At 35.7% G+C, this 14077-nt stretch overlaps 1 non-coding gene across 1 annotated transcript; it reads left to right on the top strand.

The window, feature by feature from the left end:
• The first annotated feature begins 3004 nt into the window (after window positions 1-3004).
• On the top strand, window positions 3005-3140 carry LOC142454074 (small nucleolar RNA SNORA21). Its single transcript, XR_012785604.1, has one exon. It is a non-coding gene; the product is annotated as a small nucleolar RNA SNORA21 (small nucleolar RNA).
• Window positions 3141-14077: the final 10937 nt, after the last annotated feature.

The following is a 14077-nucleotide window of genomic DNA, read 5'->3' as shown; positions in this document are numbered from 1 at the left end:
CCCCCAAAGGGCAGAATAATCTATAATATCCTATCACATAGAATCAAAACTTTGCTGATAATAATTCAAAAGTAGTTGAAACAATAGTGAACATGCAGAAATTTAAGTTGGACTCACAACTAGATGTGGAAAGAGGTATATAATTACTAGTGTTAGATGAATTTTGGAGGAGAGCAGAGAATACCAGAAAGATGTTTACATGTGTTTTATTGACTATTCAAAGGCATTAAACTGGGTGGTACATGATAATTTATGTTTAAAATTACAATGAATAGAGACTTCCGGGAAGATGTGACTGAGTAACACATACCAGAGGGACTCCACAGAAATCAGCCCAGGAGAGTTACTTAGATGGAAATTCAACACTGCTGGATCACAGGAGAAGTATCATAAAGATAAGTAGGAACAGATCCACAAGGTTTTGAGGGGCTGGGGGCTTTTGGTGTACAACAGTGGAGGCCAAGTAGGGTTTGATCTTGATTGATTAAAAAATAATATAAAAAATTACAATGAATAGAAAATCCAGAAAACATAATTGTGTTCATGAGGAACCTATAAATAGATCGACTGGAAGCCGTTTTGACAGAAGAAAGGGCTATGCAAGGTCAAAAATCAGGAAAGAGATGGGTTAGCATTATGTCTTTTAACCATAATTATTCAATCAACCATAATTATCCAATCTATATGTTAAGCAATAATTCAAGAAGTTGGGTTATATGAAAAAGAACATGGCATCAGGATTGGAGGTTTATTAACAACCTGAAATATGCAGATAGGGCACCCTTCTTGACGCATGTGAAGAGAAGTTCAAGAAGATACCAATGAGGATGACAGCCTTCAGGGTAAACTGCCCCTCACCATACAGAAGGAATATATCCCCACCATGGGCCAATGAGCACTATTATCAACATCATGAAAAATGGAGAAAAAATTGAATTATAACAGATTTCATTTGACTTGCATCCATAATTAATATCCTTCAATTGGTAGTAAGGAAATCAAGTAACTTTGAGGTATTATACTGGCCAAGCGTCTGTACAAGGCTTTTTATGGTGGTAAAGAGCAAAAATGTCACTTTGAGCATTAACATATGCCTTGGAAACAAAACATGATATACTTAACCATCTCATATGCATCTAAAGTTGGGGCAATTAATAAGGAAGACCAAATAAAAATTAATGTACTTGAATTATGGTATTGGCGAAGGACATTGAAGATACCTTGGACTGCTACATGAATAAACACGTCTGTCTTGGAAGAATTACTTTCAGAATGCTTCTTATAAGCCGGGGTTGTGAGATGTCATCTCCTATACTTTGGACGTGCTATCAGCAGGGATAACCTTCTGTAAGAAGACATCATCCTTGGGAAAGTCTAGGATCAATAAATAAGAGGAACGTGCTCAATGAAATGTGTTGCCATCGTGGCTGCAATAATGGGCTCATGCATTGCAATTAGTTGTGAGGATGGTACAGCATTGGGAAATGCTTTGTTCTATTTTATATAAAGGTCCAAATGAGTCAGAATCAAGTTGAGGGTACCTCACATCGACAACAGCCAAATATAATAACTGGTTTCCTCATATAAAAGTTTTGATTTGACAACATAAGGCACTTGTTATAATCATAATAAATTGTTGCTTTCCCTATTTATATATTCCTATATTGTAATATCTCTCTGTGTATATGAAATATTACTTACACCTGGATGAGTAAATACATAAATTTTCCTTGCTAAATTTCTATTTTTGTGTTGTAATAGAAATTAACTTGTGTGGGTTTTATACTATTGGTAGAAAAAATTACTGCTTCTCCCAGTGCCAATAAGATGGTGATATTTGTTATATATACAAAGTAAGACTGGAATTCTACAATGCAATATCATGTGTATCTGCCTACTAAAAGTGTCTTATGAACTTGTATAAATTGCTCATCAAAAAATACCAACGGATGCATACTATGACCATCATAATCCAAATAACCCCAGTTTGATCGAACATTGAAAGTTGGTCAAGTACTCATTTCAAGTTTGTCAATTGAGTTACAAACTGTCAATGTGTCCCTATAGCAAAAAGATACAAGCTTAGTAAAAGTTTCATAATCCGTGGCATCTTAAGTGTTTTCCTAAGTTTATCTAACATTTTTAATTATAACATGCATGTTGGGGTTTGAATTTTTTCTTAGGAGTGTATGGGGCTGTTAAGTGTCATCAAGTCAAGTTCAATCCCACTGGCCTGATGTTTCATATTACAATGATCCTTAGTGTCTATAAGATTGTAATCTTTATAGAAGCAGAGCACTAGGTCTTTTTTCCACAAAACTGCCTGGTATATTTGAACCATCAACCTTTTGGTGAGCAGCTGAGTGCTTCCACAAGAAGTAACAAGTAAATACTGTGTAGAGAACAGTGTATAAAACTTCATGAATTTTTACTGAATATGATAAAAAGTCATTGGGTAGTTTTAAGCAAAATACTTGAAATCTCATTTGCTTGTCAGTATGATGTGTGTATGTATTGACAGGACTAATAGGCAAAAAAGGAGGAAAAAGGACATACCTTGACTGTTAGTAATTATAGGAATCTAGGTCAGAAATGGGATAGTGGTTATATGCTAGTTTGTTAACTACAAGGTCAGCAGTTCAAAACCACCAGCCTCTCTACAAGAGAATAATTGGTATTTCTATTATGAAAAGAGTTATTGTTTCAGAAACTCACATGGATAGTTCTACCCTGTCCTATAGGATCACGGAGTCTACATCAAATGGACGGCAGGGAGTTTGCTTTTGACCATAGCAGTAGTTGTTGGTGGTGAGAAGTTAGATTCTAGACACGGTTTGAATGTGGAACTAATAGAATTTACTAAGATAGTGATTTGGCATGTGAGAAAGGAAGACACAAAGGAGCATTGAGCAAATCCAGATGATTTTTTAAATGTAAACTTTTATTCAAATATGGAATTCAAAGAAATACAGAAAATTCACAGGTAATAAATACACAGCTAGTTCCCCTTTTCAAAGCACTCAGTGGGTCTTTTGCCGGTGACCCACTGAGCCGTCAAAAAGGGCCGATTAAAAAACACCACTTCTGCGTGAAGCAGCAACATCTCATGTTGTTCAGCTTCAATCGGTGATGTGACCCCAAAATTATACACACGCACGCGCACACACACACACTCCCAGTTTGATACTATCCACACAGTTAACGCATGCTTGTTGCCATGATACTGCCCAGGAAACCGGGATGGTTCCACTGTTCTCATCATCCACCTTCACATGTGATCGGCATTCTGACTTCACACTTCAGAGTGATATTCCCTGGTTAACTCTATGCATGGGGAATTTTACGTGTATTTTTGTCTGACTTTCTAATCAACAGTATATTTATAATATTCGTCCACATTATGACTAGCACTTCATCCAAGTTCTTTGCTATATGTTATCCCACTATATGCTTGTAGCACCATTTATTTAAACAATGTACTGTTGATATACATTTTAATTGTTTCCAGTTTGGAGTACTTGTTGTTATTGGATTTTTACTTTTTCCAATTTGGTGCAGTTACTGTTATGGATATTTATTTACACGAATATTTTTGCTGTTGTGAATATTTTTGTTGACGTATTTAAGCCCGCTGTCAGTGAGTCAGTCCCGATTCACTGCAACCTTCGGACCTTTCTGAGGCCGCACATCTTTTAGGAGGTGTGCCTGCATCTGGAATTGATGTGTTCTAGTGATTGTTTATATTAAGATCTAGAAGCTATTAAGATGTTTTTATATATGTGAATGCATCTTATTATACATTTTTTGAAAGTCAGTTAGAGTATATTTTAAGACAGCTCTTCTTTTAAAAATGTTTTAATATTCAAGCCATTATATAGTTTTCATAGATTTTTCAGATAAACATTTGAGCCTGATTGTAAATTTTAATAAAAAACTTGCTGTAGTATATTGAGAACTATGAAAAGTATTTAAAATGCATGCATACATGCACACACACACACACACACACACACACAGGACAGTCTGTAGTCTATGTGAGACTTGATTCCGTGCTTTGTCTGGCTCGAAGCTGAAGGTGCAGGCCGGGCAATAAGTATGTGGGGAGAGGGTGGGGAAAACCCTGATAACTGGAACCTATGAGGATGGACCGACATTTGTCTTGGTCCAACACTGTTGTCAAGTTTCCAGTTTTGAGGCTCTACAGGAAAAGCTGCTGTCCTTTGTCCTGAACTCAACCATCGGGAAGTGCTCAAGACCATGTGTAGTGGGATGTGCAGAAAGGCTGGGCCTCGGCTTCTCCACACCAAACAGGGCATATCATGTCGAGGCCATGCAGCATCCTCAGGCCCTGCACTGACCTTGGCAATAGAAAATAGCAAGGCTATTCTCTTACTTTTATGTTCCAAAAATCATGCAAAATGACTGTTGGGCCTACACTAAATTAGATATATGAAAGTAAGTTTAAAAAACACAGCTACAATGTCATAGAAACCTTTTGTTGAATGAAACTATCAAAATATGAAGCCCTCACTTTTGACCTCTTCTCTGTATACATCTGTACATTTCTGGAGGCAGTGTCTCCATGTCTAAACTCTTCAATTGCACTTTGTCAAGCTGCCGTTTGGGTACCTCTAGGATTTCCCATCATGCTCCATTGCATTGTTCTTTGAATTTGGGAAACAAAAAAGAAGTTTAAGGGGGCAAGATCAGTGCTAAATGACTGATGGGTAAGGTTGCCCAACAAAATTCTTAAAAAATAGCCCTTGTTCCCCTGAACGTGGATGCCAATGCATTGTTGTGATGGGAAACCATCTTTGGAATGATTGTCTGGCCCTTTTCTACCCAATGCATGTCCTTTTCTGCAAACTGCTTAATAAAGCTCCATGAGTATCCTGTCTCTTTGATACAAATTAACCCTCTGGAACTTCCCGAAACAAACAAACCAGAGTTCCTATAAGGATCTGCGTTTACTGCTCTTCCTTGGATTTAACTGACCTAGCAGACGCTCTTGTAAGTGCCTGATTTGGGATTGTTTTTCTTTTTGAAGTCACTCTAAGACAGAAACAAGTGTATTAGTGCAAAACATGTCTCTGCTGCCATACACTGATTTAAGAAGCATGTTATATGAAATGAACATGTGCATGCATGGACTGCAATTTTAGTAGCAATACTTTGTCTTTTCTCCTTGTAATAAGAAATAGAAATCTGGAAATCTAGTCTAGTTTACATAAATTGCCCTGATATAAATCCACCACAGATATTGTTTCCCCTTTGTATTTTGTGCATTACTTTTTTTGTATGTGTATAAGAAAATCCTCTGTTTTACAATGCTGGTTTTGTTTTTTCAAAATATTTATGAATTCACTAAAGTGCTTGTGAATTTAGACATAAAACATATAAACACATGTTTATAAGTATTGAAATGCTCAAATTTAAATTGCAGAAATAAAACTTATTTTGACCTATTGCTAATTTTTTTCAACCTACAAGATGGCAAGGGTCTCTATTAGAACACAGAAGAGCAACAGTAGAAGCAACCACGTCTATTTTTATCTTGATTTTAATGAAACTGCTTATACATTTGTATCACATAGTTTTTACTATTATCTTTGAATGCTGTTCGTTGTTAGATTCCAAAAAGGAATAAAGCACTTCTGCATCCTATGCCATCCTCACAGTCACTGCTCCGTTGGAGTTCACTGGGACAGTCACTGTGTCAACCCATCTCATCAGGGTTTTCTTTGTTGCTAACCTTCTGCTTTCCCAAGGATGAAGTCCTTCTTCAGGAACTGGTTCCTCTTGAGAACAAGTCCTAATTACACGAGACGAATCTGCCCTGCCTCACTGCTAAGGAACATTCTAGCTGTACTTCTTCAGAGGCAAATTTGTTCCGTTTTCTGGCGGTCCATGTCACTTTCAATCATCTTCACTAACCATTCAAATGTGTCATTCATCTCTGGTTTTCTTTATTCATTGTCCAGTTTTCACAAGTATATGAGGGAACTGAAAGTACCGTGACTTGAGTCAGGTGCACCTTAGTGCTAAAAGTAAAGTCTTTGTTCTTTAACATTTTAAAGAGGTCCACATTAAGTAATTCCCTAATGTATGTCATTTGGTTTCTTCAGGGAGCATTGATAGTAGGATCCAAATCAAATGAAATTTTTGAAAAGTCAGTCTTTTCTCCGTCTATCATGATGCTGACTATTATTCCAGTTGTGAGGATTTTGAGTTGCAATTCATGCTGAAGACTACAGTCCTCAGTCTTTATCAGCAAGTGCTTCATATCTGCCTCATTTTGGCAAGAAAGGTTGGGTCACTTGCACTTAGTAGGTTGCTTATATGCCTTCCTCCAACCCTGATGCCAAGTTCTTGATTATATAGCGCAGAATTTAGGTCTATTTACTCAGTATGTTGTTGTTTGGTGCCATTGAATCTGTTCTGATTTATAGAAACTCTATATATATCAGAACTAAACAAGAGTCAATAAATCAAATGGCATATGGCATTTGGCAAATCTATTGCAAAATATCTTTAAAAAAGTTAAAGAGCAAAGATGTTACTTTGAGAACTAAAGTGTACCTGATGAAAGCCAGGATATTTTCAATCACTTCATATGCATGTGACTGTTGGACAATAAGAAGATTGAAAATAATGGATACATTTGAATTATATTGTTTACTAAGAATATCAAATCTACCATGCTCTGCCAGAAACAAACAAAAAAAAAACCATTTTGGATGAAGTAAAGCCAGAATGCTTGTTAGTAGTGATAATGGCAATATTGGTCTCAGTACTTTAGATCTGTTACCAGTAGCTACCCATCCCTAGAGAAAGACAACTTGCTTGGTAAAGTATAGAGCAGTGGCTCTCAACCTTCCATATGATGCAACCCTTTAATACCTGTTCCTCATGTTGTGGTGACTCCCCAACCATAAAATTATTTTCTTTTAAATCATTTTATTAGGGGCTCATACAACTCTTATCACAATCCATACATACATAGACTGTGTCAAACACATTCATAAATTTGTTGCCATGATCGTTCTCAAAATATTTTCTTTCTACTTAAGCCCTTGGTATCAGCTCCACATTTTTCTCCTTTCTTCCCCCTCCCCACTCCCTTGTGAACCCTTGCTTATTTATAAAGTATTATTATTTTGTCATATCTTACACTGTCCGACGTCTCCCTTCACCCACTTTTCTGTTGTCCATCCCCCATTGAGGAGGTTATATGTAGATCCTTGTAATCAGTTCCCCCTTTCTTTTCCAACTTCCCTCCACCCTCCAGGTATCGCCACTCTCACCACCAGTCCTGAAGGGATCATCTGTCCTGGATTTCATGTGTTTCTAGTTCCTATAAGTACTAGTGTACATTCTCTGGTCTAGCCAGATTTGTTAAGCAGGATTGGGATCATGATAGTATGGATGGGGGACTGGGGGAGGGAGAAAGCATTTGGGAACTGAAGGAAAGTTGTGTTTCATTGTTGCTGCACTGCACCCTGACTGGCTTGTCTCATCCCCATGATTCTTCTGTAAGGGGATATACAGATGCCTACAGATGGATCTTGGGTCCATAATCTGCACTCCCATTAATTCACAATGATTTGATTTTTTTGTTCTTTGATGCCTGATACCTGATCCCTTCGGAACTTTGTGTTCACTTAGGCTGGCGTGTTTCTTCCATGTGGGTTTTGTTGCTTCTGAGCTAGATGGTCTCTTGTTTGCTTTCAAGCCTTTAAGACCCCAGATGCTATATTTTTTGATAGCTGGACACCATCAGCTCTTCACCACTTTTGCTTATGTACCCATTTATCTTCAGCGATCGTTTCGGGGAGGTGAACACACAATATATGAATTTTGTTGCTACTTCACGAGTGTAATTTAGCTAAGTTATAAATTGGGCAACCCCTGTAAAAGGGTTTTTTGACCCCCCCCCAAAGGGGTCGTGACCCACAGGTTGAGAACCACTGGTATAGAGAGTCAGCGAGAAAGATAAATAAGACCCTTGAAAAGATGGATTGATTCAGTGGTTACAACAATAGGCTCAAACAACTGTGAGGATGCTGCAGGACCAGGCAGTGTAATTTTGTTGTGCATAGTGCCATGGTGACCTACTCTGTGGTCCCTAATACCGATTTGCTAAAATATTTAGAAATTGTGCCACCATGCTTAGAAAATGAGCATGGCCTATGTCTTCCTTCGGTTCTTTGTTCAATTTTTGCTCTCATTCATCAGTAGGATGCTCTCACTACCATGGAGTCGATCGCAGCTCATAGTGACCCTACAGCACAGAGCAGAACTGCCCTGTGGGCTTCTCAGACTGTAAATCCTTATGGAGTGGAAAGTGTTTTCTTCTGTAGAGTAACTGGTGGTTTCAAATTGTGGGCACCCCAACACCTAACCCATTATGGCATTACGGCTCTTAGTCATAGGAATATATTAGTCATAAATTAGTTGGATACTTTCCCAGGTATATATATAAAGGTATATATATAATTTGGAGAAGCTTATCTGATCTTAAAAGGTGAAATTTTACATTCTTCAAAGACTTAGTATAAGTTGTCTGTAACCATTTCAATGTCAACTGTAGAGGGAGATATTTGACTCCAATGACATTTTCCTTTTTACTGATTTATGTCGATTTTCTCATTAACATTTAATATTTTATTAGAATTATACTGCTATTTTTATATTTAAAATATCTGCTTTTTATTTGTAATAATGTGTCTTTTGTAAAGTTTGTTGTTTTTTGCTTTGTGCCTCTCTAGCATTTTCAGGAGTGCAGACAGACCTCTTTGTTCATTGACTTAATTTTAATTTTACATTTCAAATAAGCAGTTTTATGTTTTATTGATCATCTCTCCCTGTTTTATTTTTAATTTAATTTTATTTATATCTTAACATTGATCTGATCACCTTTATGTAGTTTTTAAAGTTATAATCTTAGTTATTTATATCCAATCTTTCTTATTTTTAATAACTGAGTAAACTCATATAAAATTCTCTTGCAGGAATACTTCAACTAACTCCTGTATTTTTCATGTTAGTGAAATCATTGGCACTTACTTTTATTTTTAATTCCTATTTTGAAGTCATTTTGAAGTCATCTTCTAACTCACAAGTTATAAGAAAGTATGTTAATTCAAACAGCATTTATGTGTCATGTTAAAAGGGAAATAATTTTTATTTTGAATTATAACTTATTTGCAGTGCTAAGTAAAATTACCTGTCTGATATTGGTTGTGTTGTAGTTGTGTTTATTGCATCATCCCTGTTATCTGTTGGAATTTGGGTTGAGGATGAGGAGTGGAAGAAAAAAGAGAACCTTGACTTTGAGGGAACTTATTTCTTCATTTAAGTTAAATGTTAAATGTAGGCCTTATGAAAATAGGCCTATGCTAATGTAGGCCTTATGAAAAATCTGCTTTTTCCATTGCTCAGGGATCTAAGTCACTTGAATTTAGAATTCCACTCCACATCTCTTTTATCCCCAGGATAGATTGAGATTTAACCATAATAGTGACGATCCAATGATCAAGAGAAAAAGAAATGAGATCCAAGCATTCACTATTTGTCTCCTCGGATATATTTGAAGTTTATGGAAATCTGCTTTAAGAATTAACACTGAAATATAGTATCAAATTAAAGTAAAAAATCTCTATGCAGTACTTAATCCTATCTATAACTTCAGGTTTGGGATCTTTAAGTGTCAGTGACCCATAAAGTTATACTCAATTGACCATCTTTATAATCCTCCTAAAACAATGGCTGAGTAAAAATAGCACATAATCATAGAGTGAAAATCCACACTTAGAAAAAAGATAACATAAAATACCTGCAAGTAACTGCTTCATAAGAGTGACCAAATGACCACACCTTTAATTAGGAAATGGAAAGACTTCATTATATTATATAGAGTATAGACCATAATATGGTCCATTAGTTAGGCCTTGGTTCTTCGGTTTGGGAATCATTTCCCTGTACATTGCCCTCACACACCAATGACCACTAGTTCTTCTCGTAGTGTTTTTGCTAGCGCAGTTGGTGATTTCATGTGGTTCTGTTAGCCAAAGTCTCTGTAGCAAATGACCTTTGTCTAGATAGGATTCATTGTGATTGCCAACCTGCTGGTTATAAAACGAGCCTTCTGAAAAGTAGTAAGGGAGATCTCAATGTCAGAAAGAGCCAGGAGTGCAGTGTGTCCTTTGGACCTTGAGCATCCTAAGCAGTCAACTTCCTTGAACCAGAAAACAGTTGTGACATCAGATGGCATAGGAACAGCAGCAGCACCAGAACCAGAAACCAGAGCGTGGGATAGAGTGGGGAATGGGGAGCTTCCCAATCCACAGAGCAAATAAAGCTGAGTGCATTGGGCCAAGAGGCTGGCTATAGATTGGGGTGCCTCAAAGGCACTTATTTAGGGAATGGGGTTCACTGACCCACGGACTGGGGTTCCTAGTGGAGCAGTCTGTCCTGTAGGTGTTTATGAGCCTCCTTGAAATAACACTGTAATGTGGCCTGACTGAACAACTAGTTACTGAGCATTTCTCACCTGCATTGTAAACTTTCAACTCCCTTAACAAATCCTTTAATTATTAATATTGTATGTGAGTGTTATGTGACCATTTCAATAAATTATTGGACTCAATAGTGGAAAATATAGAGAACATTTATAAATGATGGTCTTAAGTGGATTAGTAAACATACCTTTCTGATTGTCTGATAATATAAGGGAGTAAAAAACAAGATGGAGTGGAATTAGTCAGTATACTTCCTAGAAAAGGGTCAGTGGAAATCTTACACATATATTTCAGTGTCTTTTTATTTAAGCATAATTTATACAATCTTAGATTTATATTTGATCAGAATAGGTAAGTTAGCCTTGTCAATAATTGAAGCGATTAAACATTAGTGACAGAAAAGAACAGTTTAACAAGTCTTCACATAAAAAACCAAACCCAGTGTTGTCAGTTGATTTTTACTCCTTGTAGCCCTATATGAATTTCTGAGGGTGTAAGTATTCATAGGACCACTACTTTCATTGAGCTCAACTTTCTCTCTCATAATATGAAGATAAAAAAATACAAAATGTAGAATTTTTAAAAAAATGTTTTGGCTTTAGAAGTGTTCCACAACTTGAAACACAGTGATTGTTAAAATATATCAAAATCTAAGCGAACATTTACTGCAATTAGTATATGTACAAAAACTCATTCATAATTATTCAAAATTAACATTCTTCAATTGTTCCAAAATGTAAATGGTGAACATTGCAAAGTTTTCCTGTTCAAATAAACTTTTTAAAAGACTATATCTCAATATAGCATTTAATCACATGAATCAAACTATATTGACATATATGAGAAGGGGTGTCAAAAGTTCATGGGAAAATGGGAATTGAAAAATGATAGCAATTCCACAAACTTTTGAAGTCCTTTTGTATTTTTATCATAATAAATTAGGCCACTTTAAAAAATACTAATAATGACATAACTGTAATTAGGCTTCATCAGGACAAAAATATACTAAATCCACTTTAGTGTTCCAAACACGTGATAAAAATTTGGAGGTTGGACTTGCACTCATGCAATTTTAAGTTGTCATATGTAAATTAAATTCTTAGGACACTTAGCGTATTTAGAAGTAAAAACCAGAACTAATTATTATAATGACCATTTCCTGGACTGCTTGACTGCAGTAATGTTTACTTGATTTACTGTAGATGATTTGTAAACTAAAAAAAGGTAATATTTAATTTGTGCTGAAGTCGCTTCCTGTTATGTTGTGATACAACATCTTCAGTTACAGGAAACATTTGATTACGCCTGAATTTGCTTACCCTACTATGTTTCTGATCATCACTAAAACATTTAGAAATCCATTTGGAAGCCAGAGATCAATAAATTTAGATCTTTTATATATTAAAGTAACATCTGCTTTTGTTGCCAAATTTGATCGAGATGAATAGTGCTTTTTGCTAACTTTTAAGATAACGTTAAAAAGATGGAAGCAATTAAGAAACCAGTATTATAAATTAATATACTCTTTATTTCATATTTTTATTATTTTTTAAGTTAAAGTAACTTCAGTATTGAACTCATTATGTATTGTGGGTGATGGTGTTTATGTACATTGTGTGACATATATAGTAGAGCTCAAAGTTATGACAAAGTTTAATTAAAATCAAAAGAAAGATATATTTGTTCAATAGTATCATGGCAACTAGTAGGGCTATTATTACTAATAATATAAGAAAATGATATGCTGTATTTATATTTCACTTAGTTAACAAAATGAATTTACTCATTTATTGGATGTGCTGTTTTTAATTTGTCCATTATCCACTATTATGTGGAATTCTGATGATAGGAGGGAGATAGAGTAAAAGAATCATCAAAAATCATATCGGCATTGACCTATTGTGATACAATAAATCTGTAACATATTTAATATAAACATTGCTTAAGTTAGTTAAGAACTAACAAATAATCATTAGAAATCTTGAAGAAAAGATTGGTCTTATTCAGTAGTTGAACTGTATTTTTGTTCTTTTGTTATTCTACAAATTTGATGACCAGGTAGAATACAATCCTCAGGTTTAAAAAATTGTTCTTTTTCTCTACTTTAACCAATGTTATCTGTATTTCCCCATATATTTTCTTTTAGCCTTTCTCCTTTGTCTTTATTCACGTGCTGCATATACCTTTATAAACTGGGTACAATGGCAAATTGTATCAGGTTATCAAAAATTAGTCTTAGTAATACATTCTCAATATTAAGAGCTGGCTTCAGGGATCCTGAAGCCACTCTGAAGAGCGTAGTGATTGTCATAGATTTTCTAAAGACAGGCCAGTGTAGTGGGTGTGTTATGTATGTATACATATTTATGCAAAGTATATACACACAGAAAAAAGTCCTTGAATAGTGAAAGGAATTGACTTATACAATTGCAGGGTGCTGGCTGACAATACCAAAATTTGTTGGTCAGAAAACTGGAAGAGTAAAATCACATATCAGCAATTCATAACAGCATCCCATAGGTTCCCAAATGTATTTGACTTATTGGCCCCTTTTCAGGAAAATAAATAAATAAATAATGACTCAGCATCCCTATGGCAATTAAAAACTTTTGTACTCTATCCCATATCCTGGATTAAGATATAGGGATCTGCTTTTGTAGCCTTCCTGATTATTCCAGCTGTCCGATGAGGGTGGTACTGCCCACTTCTGGGAATTCTGATCTAGACTAATGTTTGACCAAACAGCTGAGCAAAATTGAAACCACCAAAGCAAATAATAATATTAACCATCATTTTGATCATAGACTCGCTACATGAGGCAGGAACATTTAAATCAAAACAAGGTATTAGCGTGGGAAATACAAGGGTAATTAAAACATTATTGCTACTACAGTTCCAGTGTATGGTTGCATGAGTTTATTCCAAACAAAATATATTTAACGGTGGCTTTCTAATCGGTGGATGCTGTAGACAAGTTCTCTCAGTAATATAGTTATCACAGTTTTGTTAGGGTGACTTAAAAAAATGGAGATCTTTTGTATCATGGGAAAAAATTAATTTGAGGTCAGGGATAATGTGATTTTCTTTTAAAAACTCAAGCGAATGTCTTCCAAATCACCGAGGCTTCACAACAAATTTAAAGGGGTGCTGCTCCACATAGAACACGTTTATAGTTGGATAGAGCATTTTAAGAAAGGTCAGAAAGACCCAGACTCAATCAAGATGGGAACACTATCAACTTCTATCAATGAAGAAACGATGATGGCAGCTCAGAAAGTGGCGGAAGAAGATAGAATTGCCTCTGATGTCCCACTAAAGTTGGAATGTCACGTGGTTTAACATTTTCAATTTCCAACAAGCTTCTTTGTCTCAGCAAGCTCTTGGCTTGATCGGTATCAAAGGGTTTGTGGCGATCCGTCAACGTAAGGAGCAGATTACTCCATCAGTCTTTTAAACAAGCCTGAAGCTTAGAGAGATGACCTTGTTAAAGGAAATATAATTGTGGATGAGTCCTGCATTAACCAATCCAATGCTAAGAACAATATAATCAAAATAGT

This window comes from Tenrec ecaudatus, chromosome 7 (genome assembly GCF_050624435.1).
Source record: "Tenrec ecaudatus isolate mTenEca1 chromosome 7, mTenEca1.hap1, whole genome shotgun sequence".
NCBI classification, from domain to species: Eukaryota; Metazoa; Chordata; class Mammalia; order Afrosoricida; family Tenrecidae; genus Tenrec; species Tenrec ecaudatus.
This window is presented reverse-complemented; position numbering and strand designations above follow the sequence as displayed.